Genomic DNA, 24,258 nt, shown 5'->3' on the forward strand with positions numbered 1-24,258 from the left:
TCCTTTAGGTCTCCAGCAGTGGCAGTGAATCAGCACAGACTAGAAGAGGATCAGGCGGAAGTTGCACGGAATGTGGGTCCTTCTTTGGTGAGTATTGAAACAGCAACGAGGTTTCAGAAGGTGCATGTGGCCTTAAATTGTGGCCGCACCCAATGATGGCCACCTGTTCATGCAAGATTTCTGTGATCTTGTTAGAGTTTGAGTGCATTCGCTTATCTTTTTTTTATCCAAAATCTGGGTCTAAGGACCATGAGTAACCAGCGCTTTTAGGCTGCGGTTAATTGTACAGTTTTTGTGGTGTGACTACCAGCATGGTTCTTGTTTCCCAGAAGAGGAAACAAGTATAGGGTTCTCAAGGTTAAGTGTGGTGGGTCTGACAGCAAGAGCCGGAGTTTTATCACACACCCCGAACAAAGAGGTAGGGGGCAGTGTACCCCACTTCTGGGCCCTGATGCACGGTGTACAGGGGGAAGCGCTGTTTTGTTCCCAAAAGCAAAGGAGGAAAAGAGCCTGGCCCCTATCTCCAGGCCCCAAACGACAGACCGGTAATTGGGAGCACTGTGATAGGGTTATCCCCACTGCCTGTGCCTGCAGCTGGGAGGGAGCTGGATGGGGACCAGACAAAGCGGGCCAGGTAGACAAAGGCTGCCAGCTCCAGTGTCACTAGTAAAGGAGGCTGGGCGGGGAGCAAGGGGGGCAGCCAGGGCTGGGCTCCGCCAAGCTGCCCCCAATAGAAAAACCAGGGGCACCCACAACAAAAATTATGAATAATTAAAAAAAAGAAGGTGCACAGCATGATGCTGCATGCCCATCAGCAAAAGTGGATGAAGGCGCTCATTAGTTATTCACACTTTCAGTAGAGAGCACCCCGTAATGCCCTGTGAGGTTTTCACCTGCACAAGTTTTCCCTTAATGTGTTGGCCCCATGAAGTTTAAAAGCTGGCCCTAAGTATGCAGGGTCAGAGAAATTACGACCACCCCCACTAGGATTTCTACTATTCTTTCAGGCACTCCCTGGGCTGGAGCTTTTGCTCTACAGCTTAGAGTGCAGAGCCCTTTAAGGGCTGGCTTCATGGCTGCAAAGCCTAAAGTTCTATTTGAAAAGACACAGAAACGTGTTATGTTCACTACAAATGCTTTAATCATAATTTAATGTTGACAGTGATTTCTTAAATAATGTCAAAATGCTTTATTGACATTAGTGATTGCATTTGTGAATGCTTATACATTATAGTGAAATTATGGTGGTTTTAACATATGGTTGTTAAGTCTTTTTAATGTGGTGCCCCTAGACAAAGCCAATAAGATTGCCCCATATATTGATGCAACCCATTGGCAAAGCTGATAGGCTTTTTTTTAATATATGGATGTGTAATATGTGACAAAGCCAATAGGCCTCTTTTATTTGAAGTGATACCCCCCTATATTGTGATGTTCTTTCTGGTATAAGTGAGGGCGTGTACTGTGATTTTAGTGTTCAGAGGTCACATGTGATTTCAGAGTTTTACCAAAGTATATTACCAAGATAATTCTATCTGCCCTAAGTATATATTTTTAAAAAAATTCAAAGTATTTATTGATATGTGTGAAATAAATGTCCTTTTCCTTCTTCAAAAGAAAAAGCGCTGACTGAACAGTCATTATTTGAGTGTTATTATTGCGTGCCAGAGAATGGTGATTACTAGCCCACACCACATCTCCTGGCAGGAGGCTTTGGACTGCTCTTTTTTCTACTCTGAGAGACTCAAGCACCACAGTGCATTGCTTGGTTCCCAGTAAGGGGAAATTGTGGACCTATTACTTGTGCAGGGCTCACATGCATTGCAACTAATAACTACATTTCTTACAACTACCATGCTCCTCCATATTTGCACCAGTTTGTAGATTCTACAGTCTCTAGCTTTGTGCTTACACCAGCAATAAGATTAAGTCCCTGTGACTGTACTGTTGTGTATCTTGGGTTCTAGACCCCCTGGTCTGCAAGGTTTGGGTTCCTAACCCACAGGTGCAAGGACTTAGTTCAATGCACAATCACTGAGTAAGAAAGTCCAGTTTAACTGGAGCCCGCAGAGCCTATTGGGCATTCCTGTGAGTGTGGTGTTTGTATTTCCTCGGTTATTACCAGTCCTGTAAAGGTTTCAGTGACACAGCGGCAATTCAAACCCAATTTTATTCTTAGAATAGCACACTCAAGCATAGCACTACGAATGACGTTGTATATTTTAAAGCATTTATTTCAACAGCCTTATTCTGTTGCTTAGTTAATGAATATTAACCACACAGAATATATTTGAAACTGCACTTATGCATGTTGTGAGCAGAGAGAATAAAATGAACAGTTTTATATGTTTTAGAATGTTCCGAGAATCCTACCACCCTAACATTTCTTATACGCGGTACACTATGAGAGCATAGGATAGCTAACCTGCCTCTAAAGTTTCTTATGTCCTGTGCACTGCATACCTGTTCACAGCAGAACAGCTGTGTTATCAGACTTCACTCAGGAAGAGAGTGTGGTTTTAGAAGGTAATAACACTATCACCTGGACTCAGCTTTTCTCATCACTGGATTGACTCTTGGCATAAGAGTGGATGCTCCTCCAGTCTTGGGTGACCCTCATGATAATCTGTTGTGAAGGCCTCACCATCTTAATGGTCAATTACTGAGGTTTATATAGGATATTAACTACTGACTTTTAACCTCAATTGCAAAATAAATTTGGGATTTTCCAAAATCTGCGAGGCAACCAGTCTAAGCCAGCGAGGAGTTGTGTCTGACTTGTGTCACCTAATGTGATAAAAAAATCAGTGATTAGGTGAAAATGACACATTCACAAGTTTTGTGAAAGATAATGACATGCTGACTGTGGACCTAAGACAGACAGGCTAACTTAATGCTTTAAAATGGAGTATGGGTTGGGGTGTAGTCGCAACAGTACATGGCATGATGTGTGCAGTAACAATAGCACTCTCCTTCACACAGTCCATTCCAATTGAAGCGGTAATGACATGCGTTTAAAATGCATTCCTCTTATTGTGATTTGTCCGCATACTCTGTCTTGAGAGCTGCTTCAAGCATTTACCATCAGTTTTGTTGTGAGGAACTTGTGTTGTTACTCCTGAGACTCTACCAAATATGTTTGGTATAACAAGGCTTGGTTCTTGACCTCGTCCTAGAAACATGATGTTGCCTCTCATGTGACTTGCTCATCTAGTCCAATGTATTTATACCACTAAGGTAAGTACATGCCTCTATCATAGCTCCCCTTTCCTTGGGTTAATTTGAAAGGAGCATATATTTCATTTCAGCCCTTCAGAGGTGTCAGGAAGGATGCACATTATTGCATTGCCTAGTGGTTCTCTGATTGATCCAACTTATGCCACTGGATCTTATGTTATCTGTATTTTTATAGCGCTCATCACCCGCAAGAGTGTCAATGTATTTGTGGTGTGTGAAGGCTTACTCGAAGAGCTAGTTCTTCAGCTTGTAGAAGAAATCAAGAAGGGAGGAGGAGGATCTGATGTGTTGAGGGAATTGTTCCAGGCTTTACGAGCCACCTATGAGAAGGCTCGATCCACCCTATCTGCTTCTTTGTATACATGGGCTATGTGCTAGTGAGAGTATGGTAGAGAGGGAGTGTCTGGAAGGTTGGTTGAAATGTATACAGCTGTTCAGATAGGCAGGGCATATGTTGTGGAATGCTTTGTATGTGTAGGTAAGGAGTTTGAAGTGTGCGCACCTGTGGATCTCTCAATGGGGTTTGATATGGTGAACCAGGCAACACATCTGACTATATTTGTTTCCGTTATGGGAGCTGCAGGTTTATCCATTTATAAGATTTTTGTGGGGTGCCTTCGGAGTCGTTCCATATTCAATCTTTATATGGAGTCATTGTGTGATGTGATAGGTGGGTGTGGAACCCCCAGTACGTTGATGAAGTAGCTCTATTTTGTAAATGAATTGATTAATTAATTTATTATAGTATATTTGTACTCTCCTATATAGTTGCAAGGCGATGCTTCCAAGCACATGGAGAAACAGGGAGGAGCGGGGAAGATACCAAGCAAACCAATTAAGATGCCAAGAAAGTGAAAGAAGTTAATTGAATAGGTAGGTCTTGAGGTACTGAATCTGAGAAGGTCAAAATTGTCTCACAGATTGGTTGACAGAAAGTTCTGTAAAGGAAGCGGCACAAAAGAGAAGCTGTCACTTGAGGGTGATTTTTGCCCTGGGGATTGCCTCTTGCTGACAAAAATTAATCTAATCTATGGGTCTGTGAGGCTGGAGAAAATGGAATAGTAGTTTCAACTCTGGCTGGGGCTGCATGGTCTTATTACTTTCTCTTAGACCCCTAGCTTACTCTGCAAGCATATACTACCAAAACCCGGACTTTCTCTTAGACCCCTAGCTTATTCTGCAAGCATATACTACCAAAACCCTGACAGATTAATTCCAGCTCACTTCTTAGTTGTGTCAAACCTTTCCTTCCTCCTACCTCCTTTTCGATAGCAGTACAGTCCTTAATTTCTTACATCTGGATGATGGCAACACTAATTTAGTTAGGCTGCCTACATGCAATTTATATTTTCTGAAGCTGTGTTCAGCTCAGCTGTATGCTCATTCAGCCAGTGGCATAACAAAACTTGAGGGGGCCCCTCTGCAAAATACGTGAAGGGGACCTCCGTGCACCTCCCTTTTTTAGTTCTGGTGGCCCCTAGTGCGTTAGTCTTTTTTGGCAAACCCCCATGATCTCCTTTTCCACTAATTACTTCACTACTTCTCCAATTACTTCTCCAACAGTGCCCCTCGCCTCTCCATAGCCCCTCTCTGGTACACATTTATTTTTCTTTTTTGAAGCGCTACTCATAGTACACTCACAGTAGTGTGAGCTGCATGGTTTACATTCTTTGCAGCAGGCACTTTATCCCTCTGCACTACTTTATGATGAGTAAAAACTGCCACTAGACCAAAATTTGGATCTCTCACCAGCTGTAGAATTAATCACCAGAGTTATATTGACATTTTTAGAGTTGACCCTGTGAGTGCATGCGCTAGCTCATACGTCTCGCTTGGGAGACTCTGTTGTGTACAATAAAGAGCTTGGAGCCTGCCTGTGCTCAACATTTGTTGGCTTGTGAAACACTCTTCTTAACAGCCTCGTAATGCATCCACTTCAGGCCTGGCATAATTTCTGTTCCTTCCTGTGGTGCAAGGACCAAACACTGACTGATTCAACTTAATCAATGCCTGTCTTCTGCTCCCAACATGACAGAGGTACTATTTTGTTCTTTTTAACTTCTAGTGCTCTGCAAACAGAAAGCATATGACTGGCAAAAATGCACAAAGCAAGACCAACAAAAATTGCAAAGTTTGCATTTTTATAGCTAAATTTAAGTCATCTTTTCTCACTTGTCACATGTTTTATTTTTTTGCCCGTGGGTGCTCTTCTCAAAAGATGACTATTATCTTGTTCAAAATATGGCAATGTGAAGTTGTTTCTTTGTTTAGTGTAATTTATGAAATTATACTTTAACACATAATCATGCAGTACTCCCCAAACTACCCAACTCCAATCCACCCCACTGCAATTCACTGCACTTCACCTCACACCAATCCACCTCACTCCAATCCCAAACAAGCCACTTCATTCCAAAACAATGTGCCCAACTCAAATCCAATCCACCTCTCCCCAGTCCAGTCCACACACCACAATCCCAATTCACCCCACTCCACCCAACTCCAATCCACCACACTACAATCCAGTCCACCCCACCCCACACCATCCAGCACACCCCACCCCACTCCAGCCCAATCCAGCCCCGTCCACTCTACCCCACTGCAATGCAATCCACCTCACCCCACTACAATCCACCCCACTACAATCCAATCCACCCAATATCCACTCCAGTCCAATGTACCTCAATCCACTCTGGTCCAATCCACCCCACTCCTCTACAGTCTAATTCACCCCACTTCAAGAATGATTCCCACCACTCCAGACCAATCCACCCCACTCCAGTCAAATCCACCCCACCCCAGTCCAACCCACCCCATTCCAATCCAACCCACCCTACTCCAGTCCAACCCCCTCCAATCCAACCCAGTCCACCCCACTCCAACCAATTGCACCCTACTCCAATCCACCTCACCAAATCCAACCCACCCTCACTACCCAGTCCGTCCCACTGCAACACAATCCACATGAATCTGCCCTACTTCAATCCAATTCACCTCACTCCAAACCACCTTAATCTTCCCCACTTCAATTCAGTGCACCCCTCTCCAATCCATCTACCCCACTCCAATCTAATCTAATCCACTCCAATCCAATCTATCCAACTCCAGTCTAATCCACCATAATCCACTCCATTCCAATTCACCCCACCCCACACCAATCCAAACCACCCTATCCAATACAGCCCAATCCAGTCTACCACACTCAGTTGAATCCACCCCACCCTAATTCACCCCCCACACAATCCAATCCACCTCACTCCAGCCAACTCCACACCACCCTAATCAGATTCACCTCAATCAGATACACCACAATCCAGTCCTCCAACCTCAATCCCAATTCACCCCACTCCAATCCACCACACTCCAATCCAGTTCACCCCACTCCAGTCCAATCCAGCCCAGTCCAATCTACCTCACTCCAATCCAATCCACCTCACTCCAGTCAAATCCACCCTACTACAATCCAGTCCATCCAATATCCACTCCAGTCCAATCCACCTCAATCCACTCTGGTCCACTCCACCCCTCTCCACTCCAGTCCAATCCACCTCACTCCAGTCCAATCCACCCCATCCCAGTCCAACATACCCTACACCAGTCCAACCCACTCCAATCCAACCCAACCCAACCCACACCAATCCATCCCACCCCACCCCACTCCAATCGAACTCACCCTACTCTGGTTCAATCCACCTCACCGAATCCAAAACACACACGCCACCCAGTCCATCCCACTCCAATACAATCCACATTAATCTGTCCAACTCTAGTCCATTTCACCCCACTCCAAACCACCTTAATCTGCCCCACTTCAGTCCAGTCCACCCCTCTCCAATCAATCCAATCCAATCCAATCCACCCCACTCCAATCTAACCTAGCCCACTCCAAATCAAATCTATCCAACTCCAGCCCTATCCACCACACTCCAAACCAGGTCACCCCACCCCACTCCAATCTACCCCAACCCAATCCAACCTAACCCACACAATCCAAATCACCCCACACCTACCCAATTCAGCCCCATCCAATCCAATCCAAGACACTCCGTCCAATTCACCCCACTCAATCCAGTCCACCCCACTCAATCCAATCCACCTCACTCCAATCCACTCCACACCACCCTAATCAGATGCACCTCAATTAGATACACCCCAATCCAGTCCACCCCACTGAAACCCACCCCATGCCAATCCACTCCGCCTCACCTCAATGCAATCCACCCCAGTCCAACCTACCCCACCCAGTCCACCCATCCCCAGTCCAACCTACCCCAATCCAATCCGCCCTCTCCAGTCCACCTCACCCCACCCAATTTCAATATAATCCACTCCACTCCAACCCACCCAATCCAATCCACCCACTCCATTCCAATTCACCCCACTCTACCCTAATCTACCCCAACCCATCCCAGTTCAGTCCACTGACTCCAATCCAATCCAGCCAGCCTACCCTGCTGCAATCCATTCCACTCCAATCCACCCCAATCCAATCCAGCACATCCCAATCCATTCTACCCCACCCCATTTCATTCCACCCCACCCCATTCCAATCTACCCCACTCATTCCAATCCACCACACTCTACTCTACTCCACCCACTCTATTCGATCCAATCCAATCCACCCCACTCCAATCCACCCCTTTCCACTCCAATCTAATCCACCACACTCCAGTCCTATCCAATCTACCCCAATCCAACCACTCCACTCCTATCCACCCCCTCCAGTCCAGTCCACCCCACCCCACCCCACTCCAATTCAGCGAATCTAATCTACCCCACTCCAATCAAATCCACCCCACTCCAATCTAATACACACCACCCCGCTCTAGTCCAATCCACGCCACCTCAATCCAACCCACCACACTCCACCTTTATCACTCCAATCCAAACTGCCCAACCCAATCTAATTCACCCCACTCAAATTCACCCCAATCTCCTTCACCTCATTCCATTTCAGTTCACCCACCCCACTCCAATCCAATCTACCCCACATCACTCCACCCCACTCCACTCAATCCACCCCACTCAACCCAGTCCAATTTACCGCACTCTATTCCAGTCCACTACGTCAATCCACTCCAACCCACTCCACCCTATTTCACAACACTCCAGTCTACGACACTCTCTGCCACTGAACTCTACTCCCCTCTACTCAGCTCTGACACTGTACCCCACTCCACTTGACAACATTCCAATAAATCCACTCTACGACACTCTACTCCCCCACTCCACTCTACTAACTTTTAGCCATGCGGAACAGCAGCCACACAGGTGTACAACATGGTAAAACACATAGCCAAAGCCAATAGCTCTTGTATAGGTGAGACCTATTGGCTTTGTCAATACGTGCTGTTGATACCTGAAAACTGCTGGATGCATAAGCAAATGTATGTGGTTCTAAACCCATGAGTTATTTTTAAATACAACAATACACCTAAGTCAGTGCACCGATCATACCGCCCTAAAGCCGGATCTGCCCACATGCTACGAAACCCACAGGCCAATGGCCCGTGCACACTGCCAGGGTGTCCCTTTGGTGCTTGGGGCCCCCCCACTGTGGGGCCTGCTGGGGCTAATGTTTCGCCGCTGCATTCAGCCCAGACCCACACTGCTCTCTCAGGGCCCAGGCACACAGTCTGTTCTTCCAGGGCCCAGTTACATACCCTGCTGTGCCAGGGCTCAGACACACACCCTGCCCTCCTAGGGCCCAGGCACAGGCTGTGCTCACAGAGTTCATAGTCTTATGACGAGTTCACCAGACTGGGGCACACACCCTGAATTCATGGGGTCCGGGCGCCTGTTGTAAAGGGTCATGGCCAGCTGAAGAGGTCAGGGATGCATCTGAGGGCAGAGAGGCATAAATGAGACCCCCAACTGCACAAGAGTTTACAACCTATCAACTACCCCCCCACACACACCTTGCTGGCTTGGCCACTACTTGTGACCTTCTTTGTGCTCTGCTACTCGAGATTTCAGGAATACTCTTGTTACCTGGGAGCAGGAAAAGCTATACGTCAAAATCAAAACCACCGCCACCTTGCTTCACCCCTTGTCATAAAGGAGACTTCTGACGATGCTGCCCTGCTCTTTCAGGAAGTGACAGTCAGACTGCTAAAAATTATTTTCCTTCAGCAGATGAAGGATAGAAATAGACAGCCTTGTAGGGACATGCTTGAACGTCTTGGCAGGCGCTGGCACACTTATGGGACATGTTCACAGTAATACAGTCATGAAAAGTGCATGTTCTGCACATTTAGGGGCATATTTATCAAAGTTTTGCATCACCCTTGCGTCACGCAAGGTAACGTAAGGGCTACGCAAAACCTAGTTGTGATTTAGCAAGCAACGCAAGGCCACAAGGCCACCTTGCGTCACCCTGCAGTGCTTGGTAAATGTGGAGTGACACAAGCCAGCGCAAGTCACTGTGTTGCGTTACTCTGCCCTAGGAAGGCTTTCCATGGGTCGAGTGTGGTTGTCCAATGCATCCACCCATTAATTTTGGCACATTCCAAGATTTACCAGAGTGGTAGACCTTGGAATACAACAAAATGCTATGCCTTTCCAGGGAAGGTGTAATGAGGAGAAATATGTTTATTTATTTTTGTTTTTTCCTCTTTCTATATGCCCTGCATTCTGCATCACACGTAGAAAGAGGAAAAAAGCCTCACAGGATTCTTTTTGTACAGGAAGGTGTCCTTTCCTGCACAAAAACAATCCTGCTTGCAACACGCGCAGTCTTGCACCATCGTGCAAGAGTGCCTGCATTGGCACTAGGCAGCCAAAAGTGAGCCCGCGCAAGGGGAGAGCAGGAGTGAGCCATATCTTGATAGATACAGCACACTCCTGCCCTCTCGCTTTCATGCAGAGCAGCATAGCAAGGAGCCTTGCTGAGTTGCTTTGCGTGAAAAAATGATAAATATGGCCCTTAGTTTCGAATAACTGTTCCTGCTAGTTGAAGTGTCCAATACAATTACTTCTCGTTTTTGGTTGCAGACCAGAGGCTCCCATTAAGCCAGAGTTCTACATATTGTTTGAGTGACTACTGTTGCTTCAGTTATAGAATCTTGCATTCGATGTATGCAGATAGAAATGCAACTGTCGTTCACAACATTGTAATTGCTGAAATATCTCACAACCCTAGTTGGGGGAACCTCCAGAGGCTTCCTCGTGAGTATATCTTGTCAGGCATTTTGAATTATAAATTTATCAGCAGGCATTGCCTCCCACCCTACACACACAACATCCCCACATCTCGAACAATGTGCTCCATCTCGTTCACATTCTCAGTCTAAAGGCACTACACATATTTCTATAAACACCTCTCACCGGAACCGGAGTATCTTTACGGCATGGCGCAAGCAACAATTTGTGGATATAATTTGTCCTGCTGTAATCGAACTGTGACCTTTCCCGTCAGCACAAAGCACTGTATTCCATCTGATTCGAGAGGGCCCAAGGCTGATTCCTTTTTTGATTCACTAAAATGCCTATACATATAATTCTTTCCCCTGAGACTTCTGTTTTAAGAGTGTTAATTTCAGCCGGGGGAAGGGGTCGCTGTGGAGGAATAAAGAGAGGAAAAAGATATTACAATGCCGGACACAGTTGTAGCTATTGATTACTTTGTTAATTTTAGCTAAGCTACTACAGGTTTACAGCAAAACCAATTGTCTTGGATTTATCACATCATATTTCATGTAAGCTGTGCACTCTGCAGAAATTCCTTCTACTGGGACCCCCGCCCCCGTCTGCTTTCACTAACCTTTTATTAGGCAGGAGGGACAGCCGACCTCGGAAACCTCGGGTACCAGTAGCACGCTTAAACCTCTGTAAAGCAGTTTTGTCTTATCTCTTAGCCGGTAATTTAATACACAATTTTCCTTTTATGAATAGCAATATAAATAGGAAGTAGGTGCAGTTGTGAGCTCCCTTTAATGGATTTATATTTTTATATATTATTTACAATGAGCAAAATTACGTTTTACTCTTGATTTCACATGTGGAGACTAATTAGTGTAGTTAATTTTGAAACAAATTTTCTATGATGTTTAGAAGTGTCATTTCCTAGTTGATGTTAACTAGGCCACATTTTAATGTAAAACGACATCTAGGCCAAGATGGAAGTCTTCCATGTCACTCATCTTGTGCTTCTACCCCTGGTCACCTACCCCCACCCCTGGTCACCTACTCCCCCCCCCACCGAACCCACCAGCCCCATCCCGCACACATCCTCTCCCCATCAAGCTCTGCAGCACACAGTCAAGCTGAAATGTATTGCAATATTTGCACTATTGTTTTCTGATCAGAATGACATTCTCCACTTCATGTATGTTAGACTTGACATCCTTGGCGTGGTCTCCCTTAACTTTTTTCCTCTGCTTCCCAGGTTGTTGGTGTGTGCTGTTTTTGATACTCTGGGCACTTCACTACTGCTAACCAATGCTAAGCTGCAAGTGCTCCTATGTAAAATGTCTGTCTAATTGGCTTATCCATCATTGACATATTTGATTTACTAGCAAGTCCCTATCAAAGTGCATTGGAGGTGCCCAGGCCTGTAAATCAAATACTACTAGTGGGCCTGCAGCACTGGTTGTGCCACCCACATTAGTAGCCCGGTAAACATGGTTCAGACCTGTCACTGCAGTGTCTGTGTGTGCAGTTTTAAACTGCCAATATGTCTTGGCAAGTGTACCCATGTGCCAAGCCCAAACCTTCCCTTTTTATACCTGGAAGGCACCCTAAGGAAAGCCATGGGTAGCCACATGGGCAGGGTGCAGTGTATGTTAAAGGTGGGACATATCCTGGTGTGTTCTACATGGGAAATACTGCTAAATTTGTTTTTCACTGTTGCAAGGCGTATCCCCCTCGTAGGTTAACGGGGGGTGCCTTTAAATATCTTTTAAATGCAGTTTCCCTTTAAAAGCAGATTGAGATATGGAGTTTGGGGTCGCTGAACTCACAATTTAAAAATACATCTTTTGATAAAGTTGTTTTTTATATTGTCAGTTTTTTACTAGGTCCAGTCAGGTCTGAATAATTTAAGTTAGGGGTTCAACGTTTGGGAGCTGACCTATCTGCAGAGAGCAGACAGGTTTAAAATTAGTTAAATGCGTAAAGCATTTGTCAGTACCAAAACTGTTAAAAAGCAGAAAACAGAACACATTAAAAATCTCACTCCAATAGACATCAAAATGACTAAAATGTAAAGTAGGAAACCGGAGGTGTGATTTTTCAAAGGGTTACGTGTTTCTAGGGCCTGACAGCATAAAGTGCCAACTGTGGGGATTTGATCATTCTAGACCAGGTCAAAGTTGAAAGTGAAAGCTGAGTGTGATGGAGCACGGATCGAATACAGGGACCAGGCTCATCCATGTGGAAATTTTTCCTTCTCTCTTAGTCTTTTTGTTTTGCAGAAAATTCTCATCAACAAGGTCATCAGCGGGTCTGGGTGTCAGCTAAATCCAAAGAGGGATTTGTCAACAGCAGTTGGCTGACCTGCAGTACCTCGGGGGGATCCTTGGCTCTTGTGGGAAGTTTGAGGCTCTTGATGTTGATCCCTTGAAAACTCAGAGTGGGTGAAGTCCAAAGATCAGGCCCAAGAACATGTCATCATCTGCGGGGTGCTGCTCAGCATTGATCCCAGTTAAGTTCTCTACATTTGGACTTAGAAACCTTTATGGAAGTCAGGTTCCTTTCAGTAGGGTAAACTGGCAAGCTGAGTCTGAAAGGCAGTTTGACTTCGCTGCTGTGGCTCGGAGGCAGTCCAGTGGTAGCCTCTAGTTCTTTTTGCAAAAAGTTCAGAAAAACTTTCTAAGTGTCCAGTCTTACAATTTTGAAGGGGAGCTGAATTGGAGGCTAGCCAACTAACCCTAGTCCTCTCCTTTGTCCTGAGTACAAGTGAAGGTGAGGTCCAGCCCTTGGGCTTTCTTTCCACAGGTTCAACACCAGGTGCAGTCCTTCTTTTGTATTACTTAGGTCAAGAGAGGCATTCAGTAGAGAGTACCGAGGGTGCCATTTTATGCCCAGTACTAGGCTGTGGGTGAGGGAAACTCCTGGCCATTCCCTAATTAATGGAATGAAAGGTCCAAGAGGCGGCCCTACCTGGCCCTACCTAATTTGCAGCACTTCCTGTGTATTGTACTGTAAACTACAACATTCATAGAATAATAGTTCAAAATCCAACTTGACCATCAGATTGGGGTTTAAATTACTATTAACTTGAGTTCTTGAATCCAGGTCCTAACTATACCCAAACTGATGTTATGCATGATAGGATGTTATAATGTAACCCTTTGCTTTTCTATGGATGAGACTGCTTTGCCACAGTGAAAAACAACTTTGGAGATTTTTGACTGCAGGACATGTAAAACTCAACTACACACATCCTTCTTTTTAAATACCATGAACCTTGCTCTATGGGAAGTTACGGCCTACCCTAGGGGTGACTTGCCAGTATTGAAAAGGGCGGTTTAGGCCTGACAAAAGGCTTATTTTGAATTTGAATTTGTAGTTAAAAAAAAAAAAAAAACACTTAGGCTGCGGGGGCAGGCCTGGAAAAATGTTTTGTCTTGTCACTTTAGTGGTGGCACAATAGGTGCTGCAGTCCAGTACTGATGTTTAACTTACAGACCCTGGGTACACGGAGTACCTTATACTAGTTTTTATCAGTAATTTAAATATGCCAATCAGGGATTATCCTATTCTGCATGTTTTAGGACATACAGTGGGAGCTGGACAGCAGCACTCCGGTGTCTAGAGTCCATATATCAGCAATAAAATCCAGGAAAAAGTAGGGGGAGGGGTGGTTATGAAAAAAGTCATTTTTTTACATAACCTAGTTATAATCCAATCTTCAATAAATGGCCATACCAATTTTGAGTAGTTCTGTAAGGCTGAATGCTGGAGAGGATGGACAGTTCAGGATGGAAGAACAATAGAGGGATATAAAGCAAAATCTATGTAGTTAGCTAGTTTGTGGGCATGTTTAGTCATGCTTGTGCTGGGCGTGTCTTCTGTGCATCAGACATGCAGGGGCCTTTAAGACGGCACTTATTGTGGTACTGGAACACACTTACATATTTGGCTGATGATTTTTATTGAGTAGCCAGCATAATAATTTGCCATGTGAGAAGTTACTGCTGTGTTGTTATTTGGTATTTCTTATTATCTGTCTTTTGCACTGGTTCATTTCTTCCTTTGTAATTGATATTATTATTGTGACTCATCAAATTTTAGCCTCTTTGTTCTTTTCGTTGGATCATACTGGGAAATATATGTCTCTCTTCAAGAGTTTCAGCGCTTTTTATTTTTGGCGAGTCATATAATGTTGAATCCTGTTGCTCATCGTACAACTATTGAGATTATAGGGTAGCATTGGTCCGTCAATCTTATTAAGTTCGGGTAAAAAGCTAGGTCTTCAACATTTTATTGAATTCCAGAATGTTATCTATGGCCTGAGTCCCTAAAGGTTTTGTTCTCGTAGTGTGGGATGATTAGTTAGAGTGCTAATATGAAATGTATTTTCTTTTTCTGCAAGCTTCATTTATGTTGTATCTAGATGAGAACTGGCCTTTTTCTTTATTATCTTGTGAGTAATGCAGAGTATGTTGATAGTAAATCTAATAGGTAGAGGGAGCAAATGATGAACCTTTAGGACGGTGAATGTGGTGCAGCGGTTGCTCTCTATGGATGTCTGTTGGGGCTGACACCAAGGCACCATGACCCAAGTGGTGTTAGACCAGACAGCCTTGGGGTGGTCTTGCCCCCAACTTTTTGCCTACATCCTCCACTTTTCTAACCTAATTTCTGCTAGTATTACGACTCTGTCACATTACCACCGCTAACCAGTGCTAAAGTACTTGGGCTCTCTCTTAAAAACATGGTAACATTGGCTTAACCCCAGTTGGCACATTTAAGTTACTTGTAAGTCCTTAGTAAAGTGCACTGCATGTGCTCAGGGCCTGTAAATTAGATGCTACTTGTGGGCCTACAGCATTGATTGTGCCACCCACTTAACTATGGGTCAGGCCTTCCATTGCAGAGCCTCTGTGTGCAGATTTACACTGCCATGTCAACCAGGCAAAATAACTGTTTTTCTAGACCCAAACCACCTTCTTTTAGATTTGACAACCATAAGGTAGGCCCTGGACAACCCAGAGGGCAAGGTGTGATGTATTAAAAAAGCAGGACATATACCTTTAAGTTTACATGTCCTGGTGGGTAAAAACTCCCAAAGTTGTTTTCCGCTACAGCAAGGTTGGGATTACCTTAATTAAATTGTAATTCACAATCTGGAAGAGATAAAAATGTTGAGATTGGTGTCTCTGGAATCACAATTCAAAAGCATAACTTATGGTGAATTAGGATTTTAAATTGCAATTCTGAAAATGCCATTTGGTGCCTGCTGCCTATCTCTGATCACTTGTCTGAGGTGAGTGACAATTGGGCTTTGTGTATTGCCCCTAGACAGCAACACATGATGGGAGCTTAGGTGTGACTTGATGGGTAATCCTGTAGAGGATGAGATGGAGGAGCTGGACCCGCCTCAATCCTGATAGGCTGCCCCTTGTCTCCAAAGAAAGGGTTGTATACCCCCTATAGTGGCTACCCATACACATGAGACACACTGTGACACAGGCCCTGATCACCAGCCAACAGGACTAAGTCCACACCCTCTACGTAGGAATCATCGCACACCTCCTACACAGAATGCCACAGCCAGACTCATCCTTGACCTTCCCAGATGAACCCACATCACAGCCCACCTCAGGCAACTCCACTAGTTCCCCATACAGAAGAGATGCTAATTCAAGCTGCTGACCCACGCACACCAACCACTGCCTGAATGTCCACCAACCATCAAGAAGAATATGCTGCCTCCCTTTCACTTCCCTATACTCCCCGCATCTACCAAAGCAGAAGTGGACGATGCTCCTTCTCTCACATAGCAGCAAAAACCTGGAACACATAGCAGCAAAAACCTGGAACAGCCTCCCCACACACCTCCGGACCATCACCTCACTTCCAGAATTCCGAATGGTCCTCAAGACCTGGCTGTTCAAATAAACCTCCAGGACCTGCAAGCGCGTGGATACCCTATTGGGTGATTAGCTTCGCTTTATAAATCCTGATTGATTAATTGTAGTGATTTAGGAGCCAAGGCAAGAAGGACATGTCCTTTATGTACTTCAAAGGCCTGTCTATGAAGTCTCCCCCACTTCACAGACCCAACTGCTTATGAGTATTGGACCTCCAACATTACCAGGTTAGTACACTGTAGGACCAGTGAATACTCTGCCAGGAAGAAGGGGTGCTGTACTGCTGAAGGACTGCCACTCTGCTAGACTGCTGCTTTGCTGGACTCCTGCCTTGCTGTGATGACCTGCTGCCTACTGTTCCCCTGCTTGGGTGGTAAGGACTGGACCTGCATTGACGGAACCCAGAGTGACTCCAGGGGCTAGCTGGCTGGCCTCCTGATCTGAAGTCTCTGGGACAGAAAAGACTTCCAACCACCCTGCTTCTGCACCTTGACTCTGCCATCTGTGAGTCTACCCTGCCAAGTGGTGCTACCCAGTCCTGCACCCTTGGAAGTAGGCCTAAGGTGCTTTCTCAGGGTAACCGATGCATCCTCTGCTGAGCGAAGCATCTCCCTGCCAAGTCGATGCACCACCTAGGCAAATCGGCGCATCTTTTCACAGAACCAATGCATCACTTCGGAACCACCAATTCCCAACTCTTCCTCGTGCAAAGACATCACATCCACGCTGACAGCAACCTTGACGATGCCGCTGAAACTCTGCATCATAGCTTCAATGCACGCATCACCTTGACTGCACAATGCATCCTCCACACTAGTCTTTCCATTGCAAGCCTCATCGACAGGATCCTCAATGTCGGCTCATCAGGATTTCACAGCCTCAGCACATCTTGGAACGGGCACATCACCTCTGGTGCACAATGCATCTTCGACCCGAATCCACGCAATGCTTTGCAAGCTTGGATTGAGGTACTTTTGTTCAGCGGGCCTAACAGAGTCACTATGGCTGGCCCGTGCCCCATTGCAGTCAGCCTATACATTTTTACTTTGTCCCTGTCCAGCACAACCAGTTAACTCCTTTTAGCACTTTACGCTTCTTACACTATTATTACTCAGAACATGTAAAGATCAATATCTCAAATTCTAAGTATTTGATTTTTGTTGTTTTGGTCCTGTCTTATTTACTAAAGTCAGATCTATTCCCAGCTAACTTGGTGTGGTATTTTTTTTGTGTGGTGTTTTCACTGTTTTACTGTATGAAATGTTTCACAAATTCTTTACACACTACTGCCGTAGGACTCTAGTTACTGGAACGTAATTGCTGGATTCAGGGTGGCAGCATCATAATTTGTGGGTGACTGAGTCAATTCCACACCATCTTGGCAGGTGTCAGCCCAACCCTTTCTGCTAACTAGCAGCACCTCACCCAAAGCTGAAAGAAAAGGTGATTTGTAGCAGCCTGATGCATGACACTCCCTAGCTTCTCAGGGGAAGTCATGGTCGACAAGCCTCACTCCTTTCTCTCATTACCAGAAGGTCTCATACACACAGAAGGGCCAACCAAAGGATGCAGGATAGTTTTTAATACATTTATTGAAAAGACTGCAATCTACGATCAAATATATGAACTGCAATTATTAGGGCACTGTTACATAACAGGATTAGGATTGTGATGACTAGAAAGAAGGAAATAAACAGCCCCAACATATTGGAATAATATAGATAGCTGAATTCTACCTAACCCTATCTCCTTAGCGAGAGCATAGTGGAAATAGCCCAATCTGTCTGTACTTAGTCCACAAGAGGAGCACCCACACCCATTACCTGAAAGAAATGGGACTGCCTACAGTCTCTTTGGCTGGTTGTAGAGACAAGGCTAAAGTGAGCAATGAAATGGCATGCAACGTGGGCGAAATCCTAGCCGGATCAACCTCCCTGTTGTCCCATTGGCCTGTCCAGTGTTTTTATAAGAAACATATTTCTGTTCCATGTGAAAGGCCTGACGTGGGCATGTGCCTAAGTTTCAGACTGTTTACGTACTATTGTAGCAACATTTTCTAGCTGGATTATCTCATTCTTGGACAGAGATACATGGTGAAATGTTGAGCACAAAACAATAATAACAATGCTCTTGCAGAATCACAGGCTTACAGCTGATTAGAAAATAAAAACATCCCTGTTGCAAGCAGGCTAACTAAAAAGGAATAAAACTGAATACATGAAATCAGAGCACATTTGTAGGTGAAAGGGCACAGGCCATAGGCCTAAACTAAGCTAAAATGTGTATGCCTAAGCAGAATGTATAATAAACCCACAACACTGTCTCTGAGTTAAACCTTACTGTTCTGTGCCGAGCTACCCGAGGGTGAGAAAAGGTAAATTTAGGGTTTTCCTGACACCCTGACAAGGATCTAGGATTGTGGCTGCTGTTTGAAGAAGACTCACACCACAGTGAACCAAAAGCCCAATTTCTAACAAGACTAATGCTTTCCCAATTAAAGAGCTTACGTATGTAAACTGCGACCAACCAAACTCAGACTGTTTGTTTAGGTGATACACCATCTATGATAACTCAGTTGCAAAAACAAAATGTTAAATCTCTTTTTAGCAAGATATTACATTCTGATAACAGTATTTATTGTAGACAACTAATTTTGATTGAATTAAAACATGTGCGAAGTGAAAACCTTAGGGCACCTATAACAAATAAATTAAAACCAATAAAGCATGTGTACTGTTCAAATTTCAAAGAGCAGATCATTGTGGACATCACCTACACATTCAACAAATTATGTTTTCATTTGCACTCAAAAGAATAATTGAACATCATTGGACAATGCCCAGATTAACATGAATTTGATGTCAGTAGGTCCTTGGGCAAGGTCTCCTAAAGTATGGGATGATGGCAAGCTATATTTGAGTCTTAGCATTTTGTATTTGCCATAAAGTGAGCCAAAATTAATATTGATTTGGTATGATTGTCAAATGGACCAAAACACAGAAGATTTGTAGGACTGGCCCTTAGGAGAACTTGGCAGTTACCTGAAAATCTTCCTTCCAAATCTTGTCAAGAGCATTCTCTCCTGAGAGTTATTTGCCATTGCAAGACAATTGTCAGAGTCTCTGAACATTTTCAATGGGAGATAGGTATTTAGAGATAGTTTCAATAACTGTGATACTTTGTGTTCTTCTCATCCTAATGTTTGAAGTGCATTATTAAAGAAGTATGAAACTTGTATTAGTAGGAGTGAATCACAACTAAAATTATATTCACTACAATACAGTAAATGAAAATGAAATGTCATAACACAACCACGATCAATGCATATTACCTGCTATATACTAAAGCAACAAATAAACATTCTAGTGAACAACTAAATGGTATAACTTAGCATTTTTTAAATTTTCTAATAGGAAGGACTGAAAAAGGGAAAGAAAAGGGGAGAAGCCTATTAATTGAAAGAGAAGAGTATAAGCTACTACGGAATCATATTGATGATCAATAACAGTGAAAGAAATAAAATAGAGCTAAGGTGGGTCATACTGATGAGTAGTAGTAGGGGAAGTAAGCAATTTTCAAGAAAGAGAGGAGGAAAGAGGCATCTACAGAATGTATCTCTTGATTAATTGCTTAATGAAAGTCATTGCAGCACAGTCTAATCCATGCTGATTGCAGGGCGTATTCCACCATTTAAGGAAAGTAACTGATTGGGCATTTTTCCAGCTGTACAGTGTAACTTGGAAAACAATTGCAATTGACAAATCTGCAAACGTCCCCTGCATCACAGAGGTATTCCATATAGGAAAAGCACTACCCAAAAATATGCATTTTATCACCTGGAGAAGAAATCATGCAAATATCAGTAATGGTAATCCAAACTTGTAACCAGAATCAACTGATGAGGGCACAGTACGAGCAAGATCACTCCTCTCTTTTTTGGCAAGTCAGATATTAATTGTCCATGGATAATTTGTATTTATATAAATATAAATGGGTGAGGTATAACCTGTTATAAAAATAAAATATATCTATGTAGTAGTGGCAGAGCGAGAAGTGGTGTGAATTTTAGACCAATTCTTTTGTCATGACTGAGCAGGAATTTACTGTTGTAGACCATCTTCCCACTGAGTTTGTATAATTGTTTTTGGTCTGTCTAAGGCAGCCTGTGAGTGATTGTCAATAGTTTTAGAGATGAAGGTGGCCTTCGTGAGACTTGTGAAGCTGAATATAGGGGAGCTATTGTTTGAAGCCTGTGATGAGGTGATAGTGAGCGAGGGTAATTGAGAGAAAAATGTCTTAAGTTGGTTATATTTAAGAAATGGTGAAGTGGGTAGTCCAAATTTAGTTTGGAGAGTGGAGAATAGCACAAGGCCGGTGTCAGAGAAGAGTTGATTCACTCTAACAAAACTCTGCTGGAGCCAATCCTTCCAGAATATAACTCTTGTTTATTTTAATGGGTTTATTTTACCAAATAGAGGACAACAGTAGGTACTCTTTATCATATTGGGAATGTCTAAGAAGGGGTTTTGCTATGCAGATGGAGTAAGTAATAAGCAGTAAAGAAAAATATTCAGGCGGGTGTGAAGGACGAACCAAACTGATTAGAAATGTAACTTTCCAGTCATTGCCATATTGTAGGGAGGAAATCAGGATTCTCATTTTGAGAAGACCAGATTTGTTTGAGAGTAAAAGCTTGGTGATATTTTCTGAAGTTTGGAAAATTCAACTCCTCCAGGGCTTTGGATTGTTGGAGTTTTAGTAAAGAAATGCAAACTCCTTTGTGTTTCCATAACATATTACTGATCATGCTGCTTTAAAAGAGACAGAAGGATTGAGGGACCTTTACCAGTAGTATGTATAGGTTGAAATTAAAGATGGGCACCAGCATCATCTTAATGGTGTCTAATCATTCCCATTAGGATACAAATAGTGGTGACCATTGCTCCGAGAGTTGGGGTATTTTTTGTTTAACAGTTGACAATTTGCCATGTATGATTTCTTGCAATGAAAAGGAGTATTGCATTTCCAAGCAGTTAATATAGGTGGGACACTACGTGACCCCTGTATCTCAAAACATTTCCTTAAGACAGTGAAGGTTAAGGGGAGTGCTCCTTATTTATGTATATTCAATGTGTAATCTGATAACAATTAAAATTCCTTAAATAAAGTGAAAAAATGTGGAATAGTTTTAGTAGGATCTGAAACAAAAGAGATGACATCATCAGCATATGCTGTAAATTTGATCTCATTGTCTTTGTATTGAATTCCTATGAAGTTGCTAGATTTACATATCTTTTCCAGAAATGTTTCAAGAAAAAGAATGAGTAATAATGGGGAAACTGGACATCCTTGCCTAGTACTTCTATTTAAATGAAAGAATGAAGACTGAAAACAATTGAGAAAAATAGAAGTGGTAGAGGATGAGTACAGCAAAGTAATATATTATAAAATAGTGGGCCCATAACCATGTGATTTAAGTTCTCGAAACATGAACTCCCAATTCACTCTGTCAAGTGCTTTCTCTGCATCTAGACTGACATCCATGACTGGCATTTGGAGGCTAGATGTATAATATAAAGAAAAGTCCTAGAGATATTGGTAATATGTCACCCTTTAACGAATCCTGATTGCTCTGAACCGATAAGATCAGGGGCAATATTATTAATAAGTTGAACCTATAGCTTTGAAAAAATCTTTCAATCTGTATTCATGAGCAATATTGGTCTATAATTCTCTCCCAAAAACAGATCCTTATCTTTTTTGGTATTAAGCAGAACATAGCCTGAAGGAGGGATCCTGTGCTTTATTGATGGAGGAAAAGTGTTTAAAAATTGAGAGAAGTTTAGGGATGACTATTTCAGATAATCTAGGCAAAACATTCTACAGAAAACCTATTTGAGCTGGGTACTTAATCCTTAGGTAATTTAGTCAGTGCTACACAAATTTCAAATGTTGAGAAATGTTTGTCGAAAGATGGAAGATCAACAGACAAATTAAGATTTTTGGGGATGGAATTAGTGCTTCTGTGGAGGGGGACATTTCAGAGCTGCATAAATTAGTGTAGGATGGAAGCATTGTGAAATGTCAGCATCAGTGTGATGAGTAGTCCTGTGTTCATATTTGAAAAAGTGCATTTTAGATGTTTGATGTTTGATTTTTAGGTAATTAGCAAATAATTTACCAGCTTTATTACTTCCCTCATAGTATTTAGCATTGAGTTTTAAAAGATAACTTTTTGTGTGTTAAATCGAATTTTTGTTGAATTAAAGTTTAGCGGTAATGAGTTGAGAAAGTCCGCCCTTACTTTTAGAGGTAATGTATTTTTGCTCTAGTGTCTTGATGTGATTGAGCATAGAGGAGTATTCTTTGAAGGCACTTTTTATTTGAGGAACATTCTCAATAGTAAAACCCCTGGCGGAAGCTTTAATAGCTTCCCAGACAAAGTACATTTGAAAATCTTCTTTCCTGTTAAAAACAAACAATTGGCTAGGGAATTGTTCCAATTTTCCAACAGAGGTTCCATCTTCTAAAAGATAGTTGTTAAATGTGTGCTTTGTGATATTACGACTAAGTCTACAAGACTGGAACATGATTGGAAATAATAATGGACCCAAATTCGGCCTGTGCTAGGTTTTGTATGTTGGCATGTGTCCCAAATGTGTAATCCAGGTGTCTCCAACAGGTCTATTGCGGGCTACCAGTAGCTCCTGACCCCTTTAGAGTAGCTTGTGGCCGTGAGTTAATTTTTAAATAAGCACAGGGTCACATTTTTCTTCTAAAGTTAAGGGAAAGCTGTGTTTATTTTACATTATTATCAGCAGGCTGCAGTTAGCAAGGCCTGATAAGGAGCAGTGCTGGAGTCAGATTTATGACCCAGGGCACGTAGGTGAAGAATTGAAGCACTAAAGTATTTAACCTTTAAGTAAAAACCCTTGTCAACTTAATATTGGAGATGATAACACAATTATCTTTCTCAATGCTTTCAAATCAGAGAAAATGAAAATGAAAAGTTACCTTATGATTAAGTTAACTTTTCATTAGAATGTTCTCAATTTCTTTTCAAAGTGTTGCATTTCTAAACAGCAGGCCTTTTGCTCCCAATGGCCAGTAGGACACCGTGCCATATTTATAACTGAAAAATAGTCATTGTTTAAATGGAAGAAATTTAAAGTGCAGACAAATGTTCCACATTATGTATATTTTTGCACTTGTACTTTCATGGATGCTTTTGCACCCAAATAGGTTGTTGAATTGAATATTTTTGCACTTTAAATTTCTCCCATTTAAACAAAAATGGATGCATCTTTGTGCTATACATGTAACAGTGCTACATATGTCAAAAGGTATGTCCTGTGCCACAAGTACATATGACATAGGCTCTCAGTTACCGGTACACATATATCCCATTCACATGCACACATGCTCATAGGTTCCCAAAGACCATGCTCTCACTGACACGCATGGCAGCCCTGTCATAGTACCCCTAGTTAAAGTATTTTTTTCAAACTATAGTATCTGGCTCTATGGATATTAGGCTTAAAGTCAAGAAGCTGGGTGCGGGCATATCTGGTAATAATGCACAAGTTGTATATCCTTTGGTAGCTCACAATGATTTTCACCAATCATGAGTAGATCTTGCTACAGAAAAGGTTAGGGACCCCTGGTGTAATCTAGTCTAGAAATGGATTGGTGAACAGGAGAATGGAACAATTATGATAAAGAAACCTCCATAGATAAATGAGGCGCAAGAAATTAATGACTTTTGCAAAGGATTTTTGCATCCTTTTAGGAATGTATCTAGGTGTGAAGCGAGGATCTATAAAGGGGTCCATGAGTTGATTACAATCCCCTCCCACAATTATGTTGACTTGAGGACACGCTTGCAATAATCAATGAGAATTGATCCCAAAATTGAAAGTCCCCATCGGAGGGACCAGAGACATTCCATATAGAGATAGGATCATTGTTGATTTTAAGTGACAAT

At 43.0% G+C, this 24,258-nt stretch overlaps 1 long non-coding RNA gene across 1 annotated transcript in view; it reads left to right on the forward strand.

Moving 5' to 3' along the window:
• Positions 1 to 11: 11 nt before the first annotated feature.
• Positions 12 to 24,258, forward strand: part of LOC138258909 (uncharacterized) — a 32,459-nt gene continuing 8,212 nt past the window's right edge. The window contains exons 1-2 of the long non-coding RNA XR_011198603.1: positions 12 to 87; positions 4,006 to 4,110. This is a non-coding gene — a long non-coding RNA (uncharacterized lncRNA). The remainder of the gene's footprint in view (positions 88 to 4,005; positions 4,111 to 24,258) is intronic.

The sequence above is a fragment of the Pleurodeles waltl genome, chromosome 2_1 (assembly GCF_031143425.1).
Source record: "Pleurodeles waltl isolate 20211129_DDA chromosome 2_1, aPleWal1.hap1.20221129, whole genome shotgun sequence".
In the NCBI taxonomy this organism is placed as follows: domain Eukaryota; kingdom Metazoa; phylum Chordata; class Amphibia; order Caudata; family Salamandridae; genus Pleurodeles; species Pleurodeles waltl.